The sequence below is a fragment of the Typopeltis vanoorti genome, chromosome 8, assembly GCF_054136105.1.
Source record: "Typopeltis vanoorti isolate ZY-2024b chromosome 8, IOZ_Tvanoo_1.0, whole genome shotgun sequence".
Classification (NCBI taxonomy): domain Eukaryota; kingdom Metazoa; phylum Arthropoda; class Arachnida; order Uropygi; family Thelyphonidae; genus Typopeltis; species Typopeltis vanoorti.
The window spans coordinates 48,432,028-48,455,325 of NC_143556.1; positions in this window are offsets into that span (position 1 = coordinate 48,432,028).

The following is a 23,298-nucleotide window of genomic DNA, read 5'->3' on the forward strand; positions in this document are numbered from 1 at the left end:
GGGAGCTACAGCCAGGAACATTAACAGCAGTGACAGAACATGCCGTAAAATGGACGTATATTTTGAAGCCGAAAATGGAAGGCATTTACGTGATGCGATTTTTCATAAGTAAGAAAAAATCTGCAAGTTCTGTATTTTAGTATAACAAAAATAAATAAATAAATAACAATAAAAATAATAAATACAAAAAAATATTAAATGTTTAAACCTCTTCGTCACTGACTTTTGACCCACTCGGTGTTACTGCTTTTGTGAAGGTCAGTTGAACAATTGGAAAATATATTAAGGTTTATAATTTTCATGTTATGTATTATGCTACTGTTCCAACATTTCATTACCGACTTTGTTCCATTTGAGCCTTTTGGAAAAACGATACAATATCTCAGAAAATATAGCAACGTGTGTTCTGCTAGTCGAGTATATTCAGATTTTATCTGAAATCAGATTTTCCCAAATCACAAATCATAAATGGCGATCGATTGTACTACATGTGTACATACCATACTTGAATTAAATTTCTTAAAAATCTATAATATTATTATGATTATTATTAAAATTGAATATCATAATCATAATACTAATTAAATGATAATAAAAAATTTAACAATAATAATAATAAGGAAAAGTTGATAGTCGCTTAACTTAGCAATAGCTTCAGCAGAGTAACATCAAGAAAGAGACAAAGGTATGATTCTTCTTGCTCGAGAAAAAACTCTACAAACGATTGTTATGAAAATGAAGATTGCAAATAGCGACTGTGCAGTGACAGAGAACAAACAGTGAACCATGTAATTAGTTTATGCAGTAAGATTGCCCATACAGACTATAAACAAAGGCGTGATCGTGTAGCAAAACTGTACACTTGAGTCTGTGTAGGAAATATGATTTCCCAACTTGCAAAATTCCTCGGGAACACAGTTAGAAAAGTTATTGAAAATAAAATTGACAAAATATTATGGAACTTTAAAATTCAGACAGGTAAACATCTGGAACATTTATCTTGATGTGGCAATACCAAGGAATAGTAGAGTAGAATACAAGTTCATGAAAACTGATCAAGTAGCGGAATATGGAGACTGAAATTCGTCTACTTTGGAACAAGAAGGGCAAGAACAATTCCAGTTTTCATAGAAGCTCTAAGAGCAATACCAAGAACATGCATGAAACATCTGGATAAATTGAGCCTTTCAGATATGGCATCATCTACCTTCCGGAAAACGGAACTTTAAATGACATCTCATTTTACGACAATATCTAGTCCATTTCTAGGCCTTTGGTTAAGGCCCGAATCGGAATGATGTTACAGTCAAAGATTTCATTATTCTGTTTCAAAGTTACTTGTTACACTTTGAGTGCGAACTCTGTTCACTGTGACATTCACTCTTCTGGATGTCAAAACTTCTTTCAGAATGTATGTTTTACCAAGATTAGAAGATCGTTTATCTAGATGGACTTTGAAAAGACACTATGTATTCTCGAGAATGTAAGTTACTTGAATCTTCTTCAGTGACTTGAAAAGAGTTCTATCATCTACATTTTTATATTGAATCAATATGCGGGAATGTCTCACCGACATAATAAAGAAAAGGGGTGTTAATAACAGACATTTGCAGCCTCTTTTGGTATATGAATATTTTAAGAATTTTTAGGGTAATTTTGAATAATTATTTGAAGAAAACATTGCATTTTTTTTCATCAAAGCTGCCTTTCAAGATACACATTTTAACCCTGTTTTTTTTTTAGACTTTTGATAATTCCGGACTTCTGCCTTCGATAACGGATATAAAATCATTCGTATTGGATGAACTGTTAGGAATGACCAAATAGTAACACTCTTTGTTTCCGAGTAAATAGAAGGATCAGAGAAAAGAGTTGAAAATTTAGATGATAACCAATGGAGTTCTTGGCCACCATATTCTCCTTATCGCCCTTAGGATAAGTATGTTTTTTAATCATATCGTCGGTTCCATGGATATCTCATTTTAACGCTAGTTGTATTATTTTTCAGGAGGCGCTATTTAAGAATCGATAATTAAATAAAGATAATTACTTCCTTCCCACAAGCTCAAAGTTAACTTCCAGAATTCTGAGGTCGTTTTCATGAATATTTTAGAAAAAAAATCCTAATGCTGATATTTTGCTGAAAGAAATGCAAAATTCAGATAATTGGCTAGCTTGGATGGAATATCACTGTTTACAAATGAATCAATTGAAGAATCCATTTCAATCTTAGGATACCTATTTTCACCAAAACAACAAACACCTCTAAGTACTTACTTCGATCCTCTTTCTCAAAATGGAAAGACAAGATCGATATCCACCACTACAGTATAGCCATGGACTTTCGATTAACTGGTCGCTAATTTATATAATGGAAAAGTTTCTAGAGGCAGCTAGATTAACAACATGCTAATTTGAAACCATCCACACAGTTGCGTTACATGAATTATTGGAGCACAGTCTGTATGGTCTCCACAGTTTTTTTTTTTTTTTCTACATGGTTCCAGGCAATAATAAAGTTCACAAGGAAGCAGAGATGGACAACAAAACTAAACTCTTTGATGTTTTAATCTATAAAGTTGTAGATAGCGGCGTATCACTTTATGTCTCTCTACAAGAAACTAACTCTTACTGGACGATGTCGAAACGCGAGCTCCGTCATCCACTCCTTTATCACAGTAATAAAAAAAGAAAAAACAAACAAACAATACTTTGCCTTTCGTAAGACGCTCTTAAGAAACAGAAGAAAAACATATCTTCTCTTTAAACAATACCTTGAAAAGGGCAATTCAATAACTGACAAAAAGTGTCACTTAGGAACACTCCACCTCTTCACTACACAAGTTAAATATACTCAGCAGTATAGCTATGTATTAATAATGAAAAAAATAAAAATAAAAAAGTGGATGTCAGTATTTTGTTTCGGTTCCGCGCAGATATTTCTTAAAAGTGTTATTGTATTTATTTTTCAGGCATATACAAAGGAATATATCTTGACAATACAAATAAATTCTTATATTATAACAATGTTAGAGTAACGCGACGTTCAGAGTATCAATGCCTATCAGTAGGGTAAGGTGAATAATAAAAATTAACGTTTTTTTTTTCAATTTATCTGTACTCTCGTGTTCATAACCATACAAAACAAAGTCAAAACGTATTCAAAAAAAGAAAAAAAAATCATTCAATCATTAATATTCTATATGACAACTGTATTTAATTACCGTTCTTCGAACTATATTTAAGGCAATGTTAGTTCCAAAACAAGAGAAATTAATTAAATTTTGGAAGTGATTTAATTTTGGAAAAAGATTCCAAAATTTAATTTTGGAATCTTTAGCAATTAATTAAATTGCTAAAGAAAAGAATGTAGAAAAGAAGAAATAATATATATATATATATATATATATATATATATATATATATATATATATATATATATATATATATATATATAAAATGACGCATTATTTAATTAAGCACGATGTGGTTTCGAAATATGCAAAAGTTTCACGAGACAAAAATAAATCCACCATGGTATTTCAACTGAAGTTCTGTCACATTCTCACTGATTGCTCCCGCCCCTTTCTTAGATGCGACAGTAAAGTCAGAGGAGTTTGCCAACTAAATACATGCAGATCTATTTTTAATAACAATTAACAACTACACGGTATATCATGAAAATCATTCTTTATTAAGTGCTTCAGGTGTGTGTATTCACATGCAATACAACCAAGGAATGTTTCTGTACTGCGTGACATCTACATCGTGATCGTGTGACCTACATATATTTTCATATTAACTTGAAGGATATCCACAAATATGAATGCTTTATACATTAATTAAATTTGAATGACATAAGATTATAGAAAATAATGGACGGTATTCAAAATGCAGTTCTAGTGGTTTATGTGAGATCGTAAAAATAAAATAAAATAAAATTGCTAAAAAAAATATTCAATACTGTATTGGCAACACGAATTAGGGAGGAAATAACGGGCAAACATTTTTTTTTCTTTTACATTGGCAAAATTGTTTGCCCGTTTTATGCATTGGGATGAAATTTAGGGTAGTTCTATTGTAAAATACAGCTAGAACGTTGGGTGGTTAGAATTGTTTTTAAATAGTTTGCTGTTTCAATAATAAGAAATATAATAATAACGCTATGCATCAGTAAAAATTGTAAAATTTCTGAACGTTTATGCTATTGAAAAGGTATAATTTAAACCTGTAGTAACTCACAAGACCACAGAAACATTTCTACACTCAGACAGACGGCTAACCGAATTAAACATTTAGGAGTTTAATTTCATTGTTGCAGTTACAAGGTTTGTCAGCCAGCAATCAGAATAATATCCTTCATTGTTTTTACAAGGATATTCCATAGGCTATGCGTTGTAAATAAGAGTGGCTTTATAGGTTTTTTTGTGATCACTTTCTTAATATTGGAAAGGTGGATATAGCATTTATATAAATAATACCCATCTACAACGCGAAGAATCTTCATAATGGCTTTGAACTGCAGCTTCATCTTATATGGGGTTGTGACTTTCATCCTGCAAATAATAAGTCGACTAGAACAGACGCGATTAACAAACATAATTATACCATAGATTTTACATTATACATAATTAAACTCATAGCCTTAGTAGCTTCAGCAGAATTTCATTAATGAAATTGTTGCACAAGTTTAAAAATATTTAAAAACAAAACCAAAGGAAATACTGTATATGACAATTGATTAGAATTCTAAGTAATAATAACAGTGTAAGTGTGCTCTTTTGATTGTATCTTATTGGGTCAATTTCAGATTAATCAGGCTGGGGATCTCTGGAAGTTAAATTTACGGGAAGTTAAATTTGTGTACGCTACAAAGAGAAATAGGGCTTAACTATAACAAAAAATTAAACACACATAATATGTGATTTCTTATTTTTATTTCAAAACATTGTAATAAATATAATATAATATAAAATAATATAATATAATATATATATTTCATTATTTATTTTTATATTTATAATTGTTTATATTTACTCCAACTTAAATAAATATATTTAAGTGAGAGTAAAAATTTAAATACATTTTTTCTCGATTTTTGTCTAGCAAATTCATCAATTATTTTCGAAGTATTGATGTTATTTAATACGTCTTGTTCCATATACTATAGCGTCATACTGTTTAACCTTCGTAGGGTTAACCTTCGTACTTCGTAAGTGGTTTTTTATCCTTTTTAAGATCGAACTTACTCTCGATGAATTGGAAACATAAATAATAATAAAAAATAATAATAATTTCTACATTTGGAAAAGTTGACGCTCAGGGTCCCTTTGAGCTCTGGGCCCCAGTAAACCGCCAGGTTCGTTACCCTCTTGATCTGCCTCTCTATCCAGTAGATTCTCCTGTTTTTCGAATGGAACTTACATGTTTCACAAAGGAAACCTCTTCCACTAACACATCTTTTTTCGAAAATCCCTTATAAAAAGTCCTTACATATAAGAAGATTTCTACTCCACCTCTCTCTCTCTCTCTCTCTCTCTCTCTCTCTCTCTATAATACACACAGACACAAAGAGGAAATGACGATTTGTATCCACTTCGTGAATATGCTAACGGACACTCAGAAAGATTAATATGCTTGCTAACGAAACAGGAATGCCGGTTTGAATGGTTAAAGAGAACTTGAAATATATTAAACTGCATGAGCTCATGTGAATTAGATTGTTAACTGTAAAATTAAACACCGTATTTTAGGGATTCTTTAGTCGTGGCTTAACGGAGAAGTTCTTGATATTTCATTTCACAATCGTCATTACAGCTTGTCAGAGGATATCGATTAAGAAAATTACGTCAGGCTGCGGTATTGGTTTTCAAAGAAGTGTAATCCGTGAGATTTCGAAGAAAAATTGAATTGATATTTAGAGCATACACTGTTCCTTAATCTGATACAGAAGAACAAAATACTGAAAGGAATTTTTCTATAGAAGATATTTACCGAGAAATAACTTTTTTTTTTCATCTGCTATCCACCAAAGGTTTTAATACTATAGCACATTAGGACCGTGGATTGATTGAGTGATTTTTGCTATTTATTATTTTACTTTTTATTTTATATAATTTTTTTACAAAGTTCCGTATCCTGCTCTATAGGACCCACGTATGGAACTTTTTCAAGCCATTCGATAACTCCGGAGGAGGCGGAATCGCTGTTCGGGAGATTAAATTTATTTCCCACCTAAGACATAGTAGATTAGACTAAAAAAGACCTGAATAAATTGGACCCTAAAACTCGAAAACGAATGACTATGTCTTATGCATTACATCCACGAAGTGATGTTGAACGGCTGTACCTACAATGAAGAAATAGGTGAATGGAGTCTGCTGCAAGTTAGATAGATTGTTTAAGAAGAAGAAGCAATTCGTTTAAAAATTGTATCGACAATACCACTGAACGGATGCTTCAAGATATTTCATAGGAAGTCATTCTAAAAGCAATAGGAAATAAATTCGATTACAAAAACGAACAGCAAAATATGTGCGCTGGAAAAATAAACCCTTGCATTGTCAGTTTCTTTGAGACACTGAAGGGAAAAAAAAAAAAAACTGACATGATCTAGACTTGGCAGTGGCTACACTATAGGATGTATTAACACAGTGATTTTCAACCTTTTTAATAATATGGTACACCTAAACTAATTATTAAAATTCTGCGGCACACACTAAAAATATATTATTTTAATATTTTTTGATGATCTTGCAAAAAATAGACATAATTTTGATTGATTTACACTCACAAGGTATTAATAATAGTAATAACTTATCCTTTTTGCTCCAAAAATTTTAAACTATATTTTTGATATTTTGAGTGAGAAAAACAATACTCAAAAGTATTTTTTTTTTTAATTTTATTGATTTTTTCAAATGAATATATAATATCTATGTTAAAGGAATACTATTGAATAAAATTAACTGAATAAAAAAAAACAATAAAAGAACTCTTACTAGTTACCTTAAAAATAAGAGAAATAAATGAAGTTATTTGTGAACACACTTATACACAGACCAGGCACTAATAAATAAATGCGCAAATTACAACATTATTTCTTTCAATTAATTTGTTTTCACAAATCTCGCGGTACACACCTGAAGACCTTTGAAGGCACACCGATTGAAAATCGCTGTATTAACATTATATGGAAAAAGAGCAGCTACCTTTATAATGGGGTCACAGTGCATATTCTCTAGAGCAGTAACAACATGAGTAATTTCTAATACATAACCTCTCTTTAATAAACGCGTGCTTTTGCTTTCAAAGTATAGCTCGTCTGTCTTATCTCATTACTGTATGGAAGTTCTTAGCAACTTTTATAAAATCTTCACAACCACTCCAGAGATACAGATAAGTCAGTAGTTAGACATATCAGTTTTGCACCATCCTTGAGTATCGGAACTCTCATATATTCTTTCCATTTCTATGTGATATTTCATGAGCTGACTCAAATTGTATACATCCAGGCCAATGACTAGACATTTCGACTGAAGATTCCATTAGCTTACATGCTGATATCTCAACTGTCTCTCTTTTGCCGAATTCGTATTCAGGTTATGCAACAGCTCTTAAGCCTCCTTCTTATAAACTATCTACATCCAATGTAGTTGTACTACGCACCATGTTGCATACACTAAGTCGATAGAACTTAGCATAGAAAGCACTCATTATATGAACAATTCAGTAAAGTTATTTTTCCCGATTCATTCTTTCTTTCGTTTATTATCAGCACAAATATAAAGTTGTTTGGATTGCTTTTAGTATGCATAATCATTTTCTTTTCATTCCCCAACTGCGATTTTCATGCAATGCTTGTATCATTTGTAGCTTGCGCTTTATATATTTCATAAGTCCTGTGGTAATCATTCTCACGATATTCCTTCCACATTACCTTCTTATTATTATAGATCTCTTCCTTAATAAGGTTGAACGTAAATTTCCCTTCCACTGTATTTGTTCATCAAACTCTAGGGGCACATTCAGATAATGCATTATTTAAGCATCTTTGCACTGCTGATAATATCTTTCCATTCAGCAATTGACACCATGAGACAGAACAGAATATTCTCCTGGGTTGTTATAATTTCTGGCTTTATAGTTTAGCATTTAACCTTTTACCCTGAGTTCCTTCTATCATACACTCCTTGATAAATTTGTGAGCAACATCTCAATAAATTCTCTTTAATGTTTGTCAAGGGTTTTCTGTGCTGCCCAATCAATGTTTGGATAACTGCAATTTCCATAATCATTTATCTTTGAATATCCAACAGGAAAATTCGCCTTTCATAGCCTCCAGCAACTGAAACGCCAGATCTTTAGCAACACGAATCCTATATTTCATTCTATTAACCTCCTCTTCAAACCAGACTGGCTCAAACACACTACTGCATAGGACCTTATTACTATTACTGCTTTCATACGTTTCGATCCTGACTGGACTCAAATCACCATCATGTCATTATTAGTACCTCCACCTGCTTTTTTTATCTCTTTTGTAGTTCCTAAAATATCATACACTTTATACTCGATTTCAAATAGGACAACTAACTCTGCGATTCAGGTCTTTTTAACTGCTGCAATCTGAGGCTACGACATATTCACCAAGTTAACAAACTCAACGCTATTGTTCCCGACACCCGAGTATTTGTGGATATATATATATATATATATATATATATATATATATATATATATATATATATATATATATATATATATAATATAAAACGATAAGCTTTTTTTGCAACGTTTTTGTGTGACGTTTTCGTGTCACGTTTTTTGTCAAGTTATTTGAAATATTTTGAAACTCAGGGGCTACCCTGAGGGTCGAGTCTTCAAAATTCGAGTCATCAAAATTCAAGGAGAACTGGCCTACCAGTCCGCAACTCGGGGTGTTGGGCGCCATAGGTGCCAGGGGAGGAGGAAACCTCCCTTTCGAGTTTTCAAAATTCGAGTCATCAAAATTCAAGGAGAACCGGCCTACCAGTCCACAACTCGGGGGTTTTGGCGCCGGGGGGGAAGGAACCCCCTTTTCGAGTCATCAGAATTCAAGGAGAACCAGCCTACCAGTCCGGAACTCGGGAAGGGGGGCGCCATAGGCGTCAGGGGGCGTCTCCCGCTAGTATATATATATACAGGGTGTTCGGGATAAATTTGACAGTTTTGTAAGGAAAAAGAAAATCTTCTTTGTATCTATTAAATTTAATGAATTGACAAAAAAACATTACAGGCAGAGTTAATTACAATACTATCAACAAGATTTACTCAAAATAACCACCATTAGCATCGATCACAGCTTCATTTCTGCTTCGGAACCTCGAACAAGCTGATGCTACAGTCTCCCTGGGAAGGGCCGCAAAAACTGTTTTAATTTTATCCATTAACTGGGCTTTTGTATTACTGGAAGTGCGATTGGTGTCTTTTTCAACTGCGCCCCATACAAAATAATCCATGGGGTTAAGGTCTGGGGAGTTTGGAGGCCAAACATTTGGACTGGTGAAGTCGTAGAAATTTTCAGACAACCATTTTTGACTTTTCCCAGAGGTGTGGCAAGGGGCCGAATCCTGCTGCCATACATACGGCCTACCATTGGCTACCCTTGTTATCCAGGGCTTGACTACAGTTAGCAACTCCACGAACAAAGCCCGAATTCCAATGCCAGGGTTCTTCAACACCTGTTCCTGCAGATTTGCGAGGAATTCTGCTGTACGAACGCAATCAGATCGTCTGCTAGGGATCTTTCTTCTTGCTACATCCTCGTAGTCACCATTGCAAGTCTCTAGTTCATGCCTGATTGTTTTTACTGTATTCAGGGAGCATTGGGCAGCAGTCGTAATATCCTTATTTTGATGGCGGGCACGAATCATCATGATACAAGTTATTCTCTTCCATGATTCAGGTGGGTTCCAGCTATCCATCCTTTCTGACATCTTGTATATGAATGAAGAAGGGTCCAAACTTTTAAATGAAGAGAAGTGTGTGTTAATACATGTAACTTACGGAAAAATATAATTAATTATAAATATGTCAAATTTATCCCGAACACCCTGTATATATATAAAACAAGGTTTTTTTTTCGTATATTTATATTTGCAGCCAACTTGTCTATGTTGGATAACTTTTTCTTCCTTGTCCCAATACACATTTCGTATATTAGGTTTTCACGGTTAATGTACATGTTTCATGCTTAATGTTAGCAAACCGTAAATAATTTAGAACTTGAGTGATCGACCAAAGTTTTTTATGTATCTCCTTTTTATATACATTATGTTCCCGATGAAGTCTTCTAGAATATATATATATATATACTATATAATATATATATATATATATATATATATATATATATATTCAAATAATTAATTTGACAAATAAACAAATATAAATTCAAATAACTGTGCTTATTATGAAATAAGAAAATTATCTAAAGTCCTTTAAAATTCTATCAGTTTTAGAAATACTTTGATGACAATCTAAAACACACAACTCAAAAGTTAGTGTGCAGCTCGCAAATTATACAAACAATTTGCACAGAAGGTGCTCCTCAAACGAAACTCTACATGAAACACGTACAAATACGTACAATTTTGTTTTTCTTAATTCTACTATTATTATGATCCACTTGAAAGACCTTCACAAACTTTCATTCTGATGGAAATTATGAAACATATAATTGAATTTATCGTTTTTTTAAACTTGATGAAAAAAGCTTTTCATTATTTTGATAAATATTTGTTGCAAACACGTTAGCATAAAATTAGTGGATCCAGAATCTAAAATTATCCAACAAATAAAAATTGCGAATCGGAAACAAATTACCAAACATTATGCATATTTTCTTAACAATATCAAAACGAAAATTTTGTTTATGACTAAGACAAAATAAAATAAATGTTTCGTTAATAGGAGTACACAGTCCCTCTAGCAACATGCAAGTTTTAGTTTCATTACTATCATTCTTTCTTTATTTATCTTTTATTTATTCTTTCTTTATTTATCTTTTATTTATTCTTTCTTCCGAAGAATTATTTTGCAATAGCACTTTTTTTCCAATGATAAAAGACTGTGTAAATAACCTCATATAGTCGGTACACCAAGTAATCCAAAGCCTTCCGCAGATATTAACACGCACAACTTCTCAGTAACTCATCGGTCTCAACCAACACATTTAATCAGGGAAACGCAAACATCGTCTCTCCAACAAGGAGGAGTGAGAGGACTATTACGGTACGCAATAAAAAACCTCTTTCGAGCAAATCTCTCTAAAACTTTCTCTGAACTTCTAGAAAGTTGAATCCCTTTGAGGCCACCACCGTTTGCAGCTTACGAGGCGGATACTATGAGCTTTAAATGACTATCGTAAATAAAAAGATAAAAAAACTAAAAAAATAAAATAAATAAATAAGAGCCGCAACAGCCTATCTTGTAATAAAATCGTGAAGATGGCGCAATAATCTACTCAAATTAAACAATCCCGAGATGCGTGCGCGCGAACTCACACACACACACACACACACACACAAGGTAAAAACGTTTCGACATTTCAGTCAACAGTGTTGCTGCAGGACAGGCAAATGTTTGATAATTAGAAGTTAGCAGTTCTTGTAACTTTCAAAAATATTTCTCTTACGTCCAATAGTTAAACAGCTATTGCCTGAAGTTATTTTTCTATATTTAGGTAATAAGACTTCAAAGAAACAAGAAAGAATAGCCTACGCTATGTTGTTTCCCCAAGATCATCAGTAATAGCAATTTTTAGATAATCGTTTCAATCTACACTTTCAGTTCAACTAACTACTATTCCGAATTAATGCTGCTTGTACTAATATTCATCTATGAATGTATCTCCATTTCTGTTGCCTTATTCTTTTGATACTTGTTGAGCAACCACAAAATTGCTGTGCACCAACACAATGGCTCCGTAGCATGCAACTATACATCTCCACTGATTAACGACTAAAATACTATGTTTAGAATCGTTCAGCAGGGTTCTTCTGGAAATATTGGTATCTGCCGAGTGGACATATATCGACTTGGATAACAAATTATAAGCTAAAGTGTGTTAAGTGCTCGTTAGCGAGCCAGATTATCCAATTACACTTTCGTATTAGAATAGTTATAGTTTTATATTTTTATTTATATTTGTATTGGCTAATTTAGAATTTTTTGTGTAAACTCGAAATTCAGATAAGTATAGTACTTATGATCCTATTGTACTTGGAAAAAATTTGTATGATATATTTTAAGTACAAGATTCGTGCTATACTTCCCCTAATTCATTTTAATAATAATAATAATAATAATAATAATAATAATAATAATAATAATAATAATAATAATAAACAGCTTCGCCAGATTATTCTGAACTCATATGAATTGTCTTATGTCTCATAATATGGATACGTTCAGTATGAGAGAGGACATGAAAAGGTTGTTACAAGAGGTGAGAGTGAAGAGTGAGAAAGTGAAAATCATTAGTATTTTACCGCGCTATGATAAAAATGAATTAAGAAGGGCTATGATGGTAAACAATTCCATGCGTAGGCTGTGTAGAAAGAATGAATGCGAGTTTTTGGATGTGTGGAGTAAATTTGAGGGAAGATTGGATTTGTATAAGAGGAACAGCCTACACCTGAATGCGTTTGGTATCAGGAGTCAGGAAAAAGTAATAACTTGTATGAGACCTAACACAGAGAGTCAGGGAAACTAAATTATAAAGGGAGGAACGGTGTGAATGTAAGTGCGACAATGTTATATAACTGTGTTAATGACACGAATGGGCTTTGTCATGTAAATGTTGACAAGGAGAAAACGATTTCGGGTTGGTGTTCGTCCGGTTGCACATCGTATTCTTTGCACATCGTCCTTTTCTTACGAATTTCTTGCTTAATTAGATTACCCATCCATTTGAACTCCTACTCTATTTATTCTCATGGAATCGGTTGCTGGATGGAAAGAATATCGACAGTGCATGGGAAGCATTTAGCGATATCATAATGTGTCTCATTCCACTGAACTCAGTGTACTCCTCGTTGTTTATAATTTCCTACTTTGTAGTTGACCAATTTGTGCAAAGATGTCTTCATGTGTAAAGCGTTGGAGAATAGAGATCTGCAAGTTGTCCAACTATATCAGGTAAAGTATTATGTCTGTACACAAGTACTAGGAGTATCAGAAACAAAGGGATAGAGTTTGTTTCCTTAGTCAATATATTACAACCTCAGATTGTAGGTATTAGTGAGACCTGGCTATCCGAATCAGACATACTAACTGTTATCGAGTGTCAAGGGCAAAGTATTTTTAGGAAGGATAGAGAGGATATGAGAGGAAGGGGTGTGCTGCTAATGATATCTGATGAGTTAAATTCAGTTAGAGTTGAGTCCTATGATTGTAGTACTACTACTAATAATAATTCATGTTCCATTGAGTTTGAAGCCATCTCGTATGAGGTGGAATCTAACAAGGTCAATTACATAGTGGGGTGTTGTTACAGACCTGGTGGATCGGTTGCTAGTGGTGACGAAATGTATTCCGAAATATAAAAGATAAGCACGAAAAGAACAATCAAAATGAGAGACTTTAATTATACAAATATTGATTAGGTAGCAGAAGAATCTCATGAGAAGAATGAAAAAGCATTTATTGAGCTGTTGCGAGACAACCTCCTCGAGCAGCACATGTGACAGAAGGAACTCGAGGTCAAAGAGTGTTTCAGTCAAAGACGTAACTATTCTGCGTCAGGTTGATGACAATGATTATGCAATAGTCACTTGGGAAGTGATTAAGTTTATGAATGTTCCATTCAGAAAATGTTACATGCTGAACTATAAAGCAGGAAATTATGACTAACTGAAGAGTACATTGAGTTCAGTGGAATAGGACACATTATGTTATCGCTAAATGCTTCCCATGCGCTGTCGATTCCATGAGAATAAATAGAGTAGGAGTCAAACGGATGTGTAATCTTATTAAGCAAGAAATTTGTAAGAAAAGGACGATGTGCAAGGAATACCGTTTGCATAAGGATGACGTCCGTTATGAACGTTATAAGCAGCAGGCTAGAATAGTCACAACTGTTGTACGTAAAGCAAAGTCTGAGTATGAAAAGAAACCGGTTCAACTCTCAACTCAATTCACAAGAATTCTATCGATATGCTGCAAGTAAAAGAAAGAATGAATATGAAAGGATAACCCTTATAAATCCAGAAGGCTTGAGGGTTACAGATGTAGAAGAGGTTATTCAGTTAATGAGTCCCATTTCGTTAAAAGCTATCAACCTGAACGCAACATTGAGCTGACTGTTACTTCTTCACTAGGGGAAGAAACGCTGGTGTGTAAGGTCGCGATTTTGGAGCTGTTGCAAAAATTGAATAAGAATTCAGGAAGAGGAACAGATGGAATAACAGCAAGTGTTCAAAAAGAATGTTCAGCTGAACTGGCCATTCTTTTTGACCAGGATGTTTAACATGAGTCTCAGAACAGGGAAGATTCCGCAGGAATGGAAGGAATGTATGGTAAATCCATTGGACAAGGGTGGTGCAAAGATCTATATATCTAACTATCGACGAATTAATATCCCAGGAGTGGTGGTGAAGATTTTGGAAAAATTGGTTAGACTCGCATTCAGAAATAGGTTGACGGTGAATCTCTACTTTTTAATGAACAACATGAACTTACTAAGGGAAGGTCATGTCTTAGCAATTTGCTCACATTCTATAATGCTATCATTGAACTAGACAAGGGGAATGGATACACCATGACACTTTTGGATTATGCTCAGGCTTTTGACAGAATACAGCATGGTAGACTGTTGCATAAACTGGAGAAAATGGGTTTGGGTTATACAATATTAGCATGGATAAGAGAATAGCTGACTGATAGATATCAAAAAGTGGTATACGGGGATCTGAGTCTGCAAGATTTAAGGTAACAAGTGGTATACCACAAGAATCAGTGCTTGGTCCACTGTTATTCAATCTGTACATTAATGATATTGGGAAGGATTTTACCAGTGACATACAGCTATTCGCCGATGACGCAAAGATAGCTAGAATAAACAGAAATGCTGCTGATATGCAGTACTTGCAAAATGATTTGAAGGCTGAAATTGTGGGCATGGGAAAATGAGTGTCAGTTCAACCTGAGTAAAGGTAAAGTCATTCACTTCGGCATGATTACATATCCAATGTCGTATTATATTAGTGGGATTAGGCTAGAAGAAACTGATGAGACTAGGGATCTTGCAGTATTAATAGATAGGAAGCTGAAGTTCAGGTGAACATGTGGCAAAGATTGCAAATACAACTCAAAAGATAATTGCAATGCTCAAACGAACATTCACATATAAAGATAAGGATGTTATTTTTCCTCTTTACAAGGCCTTGATAAGATCTCACTTGGACTATTGTGCAGTTCTGGTCTCTTGGTTTCCAGTACGATTCTGATATATTGGAGAGAGTACAAAGGAGAGTATTAAAAATGATATCAGGATTGTGGAATACTGATTATGAAGACAGATTGAGAATGTGTAGACTGCCGACACTAGCAAACAGAAGAAAGAGGGGGGGGATGATATGATTGAGACTTACAAACTTCTGAAAGTATCATACAAGATTTCAATTGATGGAATATTTCAATTTATGGAGGATGGTGAAGGAACGAGAGGGAATCCTCGGAAGCTGTGAATGAAGGCTGCCAAGAAGGGTGTGAGGGCTAGATTGTTCTCTCAGAGTGCGTGATTGGGATGGATTGCCATTGGATGTTGTGAGTGCAAGCAGTGTGAATGAATTCAAGAATAAGTATGATAGCTGGTGTATGTAGTATGTGGCCTCCTTAGATGAGTCTCTGACGCCCTAGATGTCGCTCTTAATAATAATAATAATAATAATATACAACCTGAATGTAACTAAATAATATCCAAACAGAATACCAAACTAAAATTAAAAAAAAAAAGAAAGAAAAAAAAAACTGCCATGAAATATTGAAATCTACAAAGTCTAAACTAATTTTAATATTTATGTTTTGTATGAATCTTAATTATACAACCCCGTCAAACTTAGCATGCGGAATAAATTTGACTGCCTGCGAGGAATAACAGGCGAGTCATTCTCTAATTCATTTTGCTATCTATCAGTTTTGCTGGCAAAGGACGCTGACTAATCTAATACATATGACGTCATGCTGTTGCGTCACACATTTCAAACTATTAAATATTAGTGTCCCCAACGGCTATCACAAAGTCGCTCATAACGGTTTCTCAACTGCTAACAAATTCCAGTACGAAACGTAACACATTCAGCGCATACTGACTCAGCAAAATATACCGTTGCAATAACCCGTTACCAAATGTTAGCTCTAATAATAAACGCGAAGAAGTTAGTGTATCCAAATGTGTGCGAATCAACATTTTCATCCATGTTAACAATGCATGCCAACATATTAAATGGCCCTCTATCAAACAGAGTGCAATGAATTACTTTATCAATGACATTATGGAAACCAGAAGTCATCAATCATACTTCAGAGACACTCGATAATGACCGCACACAAACACTAATCAATAACTGATGCCGAAATCTGTATATTCTGATTATAATTCATCAACCCTTATTCGCTTATCGTATAGTAATATAACAAAGGTACGACCAAATGCAGCACATACAGGGCGGATGCTCGATTGTTAGCCCCTGTAGTTTTCGCTAATGCGATAAATTTAAATAATCAAGACACTTAAGAAGAACAATGCGTGCACATTTTTTTTCAACTCAGCATTAAAATCACATCGAAAATTACAAGTGTTGTGATATTGTATTGATTATTCATACTAAATTCCAGTACCTCATTATGCAAGCTTTGATGTAACCTATCGTTAAAGTCTCAAGTTTCGCCATACTGAACACCCTGAACTTCGAACTCCTTGCTGTTCTTTATTGGTGTGGGAACAAAGTTGTGAAATTCATTGCTATCAAAACGCTGCATACTCTGATTTCTCCCAAGAAGGAGTGTATTTAATTTCTAATTACTTTGGATAATACCCAGACTTCTGAAGATGATTACCTTTCTCTTCTTCTGCTAACTTATATCTCCACCCTTGCGCTTCCATACAGTCTTCACCCTTCTAGAAATTAATTGCATTTTTTGCTCAAGGATCCTTCTCCTATGCACAACGTTTAATTCCATATAAATCACAAATCCGTCCAAGCATAGAATACTGCCACATTTAGAGCGAGGTACCAAAACGTTTTCTAAGGTTACCTGTCTGAAGTGATGAGTCCAGTTAATTATTGATTCATCTCTCATATATCACTGCAATCAGTCTTTCCCCCGCTTTCGATTTCTATTTAATGTATCTTCTACAGATACTTTCATGGACATCATTTTGCTATTTTTTGGACTGTAATAACAATGGCGGCTGCCAGTCAACATTCATTTACCATTCACCTCCAAAGTTAATAAACCATCTTCTCTTCCACGTTTTTCATTTCATGTGCTTCTGATCTTTTTATCAACTACCCTTACCCTATCTTCTCTACAGAGGGACTTCAGACATTAAAGAAACACGTCCATAGATTGCTTTCCCCTTATTCTCTTATTCACACCTGGCATTCATATCGGCATAGGTAAAGCTTCCATTCAGGTCAACTCCTTTTTACTGGTCAATTTATTTTTACGAAACGTTCATATAGTAGTTTCTATATTCGGCTTTGAAATAATGTTGGATCTAATATCCGCTTTACTTACATAATTTGGCACCGAACTGAAGCCTTTTTCCTTTTTATTTTAGTAAATACTTCAGGCACCAACCGAGAGTTCCTTACGAAAAATACATATCTACGACATTTCAAGTTCCTTAGTACTGAACGATAGTTTTTGCTCTCTTAATGTTTCTGCCTGGTTTCTGAGGAGAACCAATCAGTTCGAAGCAGCTGTCAGTCCATGGAAAACTTATAAAAATGGACTAATAGAAAGCGAATATATAGACGCTTGGACAGTGTTTATGTTTTCCAAGTAGTCCGCGCTAAGGCACCTCGTGAATACAGGTGAGTGTATTTCAGTAAGCTCTGTGGTCAACTTATTTTTACGAAACAATCATAGTCTCTACATTTGGCTTTGAAATAATGCTGCGTCTAATACCCACATTACTTATGTAATTTTGTATCGTCGAACTGAAGCCTTTTGGCTGTTTATTTTAGTAAAGGTACAATAACTTTCTTATGCGGGTTGTAATACTGTAAACGTTATGCATTATATACATACAATATATTTTAGCTAAACTAAAACCTGTGCAGCATTGGTTTTACGTAAATTTTTTCATAAATGTTACGTCAACAATACATTGAATAACATAAAATAACGAGAACGATCATTATGTTTGCGTATATAAAGTTATTCACAACTCTTTTCTTTTTTTTTTTTTCTCGAATAAAAGCTAAGCTGCTATTCATCAAAACGGAGTTTTAATGGAGAACATTGTTTCATTGTGCCTGTTTGACTGAAAGGATATTCAGTGATTCTCAAATGTTCACTACTAAAAGAAGTAAGGGTATGTTAATTGGAAAAAGAGTGCATATTTTCTTAAATGGGCCTTCTTATCAAAAACAGAAAGATATTGATAATTTTCTACTTTTAAAATACACATGAAACACATCAGTTTAGTTACCGTTGAAACTGATTAAACTAGAAGAAATGATGAGTCTAGAAATTTATTTCAGTGAAGAAAGACGATAGCAGATGAAGGCAGTAAACCAGCGTAATGTCTAGTAAGAGAGCGCAATAAAATAAATTGTGCAGTACAGTGAAAATTGTTTTTTTCATGTCAAGGTATTTAATTACAATATGCTAATAAGCATTTATATATGTTTATTTAAAAGGCTAAATAAATGATATTTTGTTATATATATATATATATATATATATATATATATATATATATATATATATAGAGAGAGAGAGAGAGAGAGAGAGAGAGAGAGAGAGAGAGAGAGAGAGAGAGAGAGAGAGAGAGAGCTTTTGTCTTAATCTCCAATTGCAACAACAGTTCTTCAAATCATTTGTAGTTCTGAACTCAATAGAACCAATGATTAAAATAGTGTGGATATTCTAATCCACTTGGACCTATCCTTTGCATATTTATTGAAGGGCCGAGTTTGTGTCGTATGGAACCCATGATCAATTTGAGAAATTCTTTAGTTGAAGTTAGCGACTTAAAATACCGAATAATAATAATAATAATAATAATAATAATAATAATAATAATAATAATAATAATAATAATAATAATAATTGTTGTTGTGTATCTCGGTTGAGATGTAATTTCTTAGCTTGCATCATCGAAGCTATTTTGTTAAGTTTATCTGAGGATGACTCGGTTAGTTATTGTGTATTGGTTTGATTGCTGTGTTGGAAGTAGGCTGATACGCAGTGACGCGCGCGCACGCACGCACGTACGCACGCACGCACGCGCGCGCGCGCACACACACACACACACACACACACACACACACACACACACACACACACACACACACACACACACACACACACACACACACACACATTTGGAATGTTATGAACCGTCGTTGAACTGGAAAACCTGATTTAGCGTTTTAAACTTTATTATTGTTATCATATTTTGATATAGATTTGAGGCTTATTTTACTTTTAACAATATTATACTGATTTGGTCTGATAACAATAGTATACAGATAACTTACAATATATTCAAATAATTCAGATATTGTTTTTTCATATCCAAGTCGTCTTATGAAAAGTTGTTCGTATCTTACAAAATCCAGTGTTAATCTCCTTCTCTGCACTTCAAAAGTTCTCTCTCTCTCTCTCTCTCTCTCTCTCTCTCTCTCTCTCTCTCTCTCTCTCTCTCTCTCTCTCTGTCTTTGACCCTCTCTAGAACACAACGTGCAGTTCTGATCCACACAATATTTCTGATTTTTTCTGGTGCGCAACGCATTCCTTGCTCATAGAGACTCAACTACTGTGATCAAACTCTTCATTCTGCTGAGGCTAGGGGAGTGCAGATAATTTTATTTTCTTTTTTTATATGTGACTCACGAAATGTGTCAAGACCTAGATCACATCAGTACTGTGTGTGTGTGTGTGTGTGCGTGCGTGCGTGCGCGCGCGCGAGCAGCGGAATATAAATAATAAGGAACACGGGCCGCAATGGGAGGTGACAGATTCGTAAACAAACTGCCAACTAAGGAGCCCCTTCTCCTATCCGCACATAGTCTAGACAGTTCTCCCTGCAAACCAGTATACTTGATTTCACTCCAGTCACTAACCGGAAAAGTAAGTGGCAGGACGATTTAGCCGTAGTTGATCGGAAATACTACTGCGTTACTATCCAGTTCGGTTCCATGCTGCCTGTGTGCGCAATTGTTTTTATCGCTGTATCCTCGAATGTCGTGTATGGGCTTCTTACATTGTGATTGACATGTCAGTGAGAAAAACATACTGCATGTGGGAAGAGATGGGGGAGAGTACAGAAACCGGAGCCCTTGCTCTAGCAACAAAACATGGAGGCAAGCCACTCCAGACTTCCATTGAACAAGCTGGACGTATCTCACAGGGCGAGGAAAGACTTCTATCATCTAGAACATATGGCATTCGTTTTCGTCAACCAAACAGTATCGCATTGGGTTACTTTTTACTGATGACAATTTTGGAAATGGTTATCAGTAAAAAGTACATTTTTAAAAAATGGCTTTCATTTAGAAAGTTTTTTCATTTGCTTATTAGTTAAATTATATTTCAGTTAACATGACAATAAATTAAATTTTTGTTTAATAATTTATCCAAGTGTAGGCTTAAAAAGTTTGTAGTTGAAGTGTCTTGACCAAAGCCAATAGCATACAAAGGCTAATGACTTTACATCAGTTGCATTATTATCTCATAATGCAAATCAGACTTATGTTCGGATGCCTTATGCTCTACTCTGATAAAGGATTAAACCAGAATAAATTTCTTGTAAAGTACAATTTACTTTGTAACAACTTTCGGACTCAGAGTGTGCCATTGAGCTACAGAGTGAGCCTATGTAGCTCAGTGGAACTGGTGTTTGTGCTCCTCAGTGCTAAGCTGCCCGAAGAGAGAGAGCGTCGTTAATTTGATTCTAATCTTTTTTCGACAGATTCCCGAGTTAGTCGATCTCTAGCATGGGCAAGCGTATTTTTTCTTTCGAATACTCAAGAAAATTGACTGGAATCCACATTATTTCAGAAATTAAAAATATTGTGTTAAGGTTAGAAATGACGAGACGGCGGCACTTGTTAAGCCGTCTCTTCATTGCGGGATGCTGAAATTACTGATAGCCTTGGACAAGCTATCTCTGATTGGCTCCTAATTGAGGCTGAGCTGCCCACTCAGTCTCCAAAAGTTAGATGGAGTTAACCATGCTAGAGATCGACCTTACAACAAACGGCTTCGCCTACCTGCTGTAAGGAAATAAAAAGCGTTAGCTGATTTTTGATGATTTCTGATTCTTTGATCAACATTCTTAATTACTTAAATTAAATTAAAATTGAAATTTAAGTAATTAAAGAAGATGTTAAGATGTCTTAAGATATATCATTCAAAAATTATCAATAATGATTTTATCCTGAAAAATTGTGTTATCATATTAATAAGCAACTAATTTTTATTTATACAAATTGATTATCATTAATATATTCTTAGCTTAAAAATCTGACGTACATCGAGTATTAATTACCGGAAAAATTAAAATATACAAACTGATTAGTAAAGAGATTGTCACTCAATATGGCACACACACACACACACACACACACACACACACACACACACACACACACACACAATTGGAATTTCATAATATGAAAAGCAAATATGATGTAAAATTTTAAAATAATATACAGTATATATATTATATTGCAAGTTTTTGTAATGCGTTTATATGTAGATTGTGCCATAAAATAAAATAAACAAAGGAAATGATACATCTATGAATGAGTTTGCTAAATAATGCTAATAATATTAGCATTATTTAGCAAACTAATTTATTAGTTTAATTTATAGATAAATTAATTCCCACTGACTTCGAAGCTACAGATTTTTAGTTCATATTTTAATGTTGTGTAACTGTTTAGTGGATTTAGAACGCTTAACATGTTTTCTATTTTTTTCAATATCATAATTTATTATTATACTCCCTATTTACGCATATACAATTAAGGATATTGTTATTCCATTTTTATGACAAAAATTCAGTATGCAATTGACTGAGTACATTCATTTTTGATAGATGATATGACGAGAATTTTGACTTCATGAGGTTTTGATGATTATGATGATGATAAGAAATTTTATCAATAAAAATTTTAATGTTCATGCATACATATTATTTATAATGAATACATATGCAGATGTTATACAAGTATCTATATGGACATAGATTACAAGCATAATAGGGTAATGTGATGTAAGGAACGGAAATGGTATATTCATGAAAATGGGTTAGGTGCTAATATTCGATGTAAAAGGATGATGAGACGGACTTATCCACTGACTTCGAAGCTAGCGTTAGCTTTTATGAAGACAGTTGGACTAACGATTAACTAAACTTTTTTCTTTATAAATAAAGAAAAAAATAAAAACTAAATTATTATTTATTTATATAAATAAATAATAATAATAATAATAATAATAATAATAATAAAAATAATAATAATAATAATCCCCTACCAATTTTAGCCCTAATTTCTGAAGATTAGTAAGTGGTTAGGCTCCATCCTTATCCAATCACAGAACAGCTGGCTGAATAGTGATTTTATATGCAACTGAGAAGGCAACTGCCGCCATCTCGTGGTTGATAACTACAGCACTTATATTGTGATTGACAAAGGATGGAGTCTAGCTGCCCACTAGTCTTCAAAAGTTAGGCTAAATGGCCTCAAATACTTTCTTTGGGATATAAAAGGCAGCGAATAATAATTAATTAATTAATAAAAATTTATCATAAATAAATAAAATAAAAATAATAATGTCATTATTTTTTTAAAAAGAAAACATGTTAAAAAGTTGTATTTAGACTTTTATGAAAATTATTTATACTGCAGAATAAGACCAAGTAAACGTCTAACCTCCTTTCAACAACTACTTTAGATTCATTCCTTAAGGATGATACCTCAAGAAGTTTGCAATTTTTCACAGGCTTCAGCGTTTCAATAAATAAGCTTCCTTTTGGTACGCAACGTAGAGGAACAATTAAATTAGCAC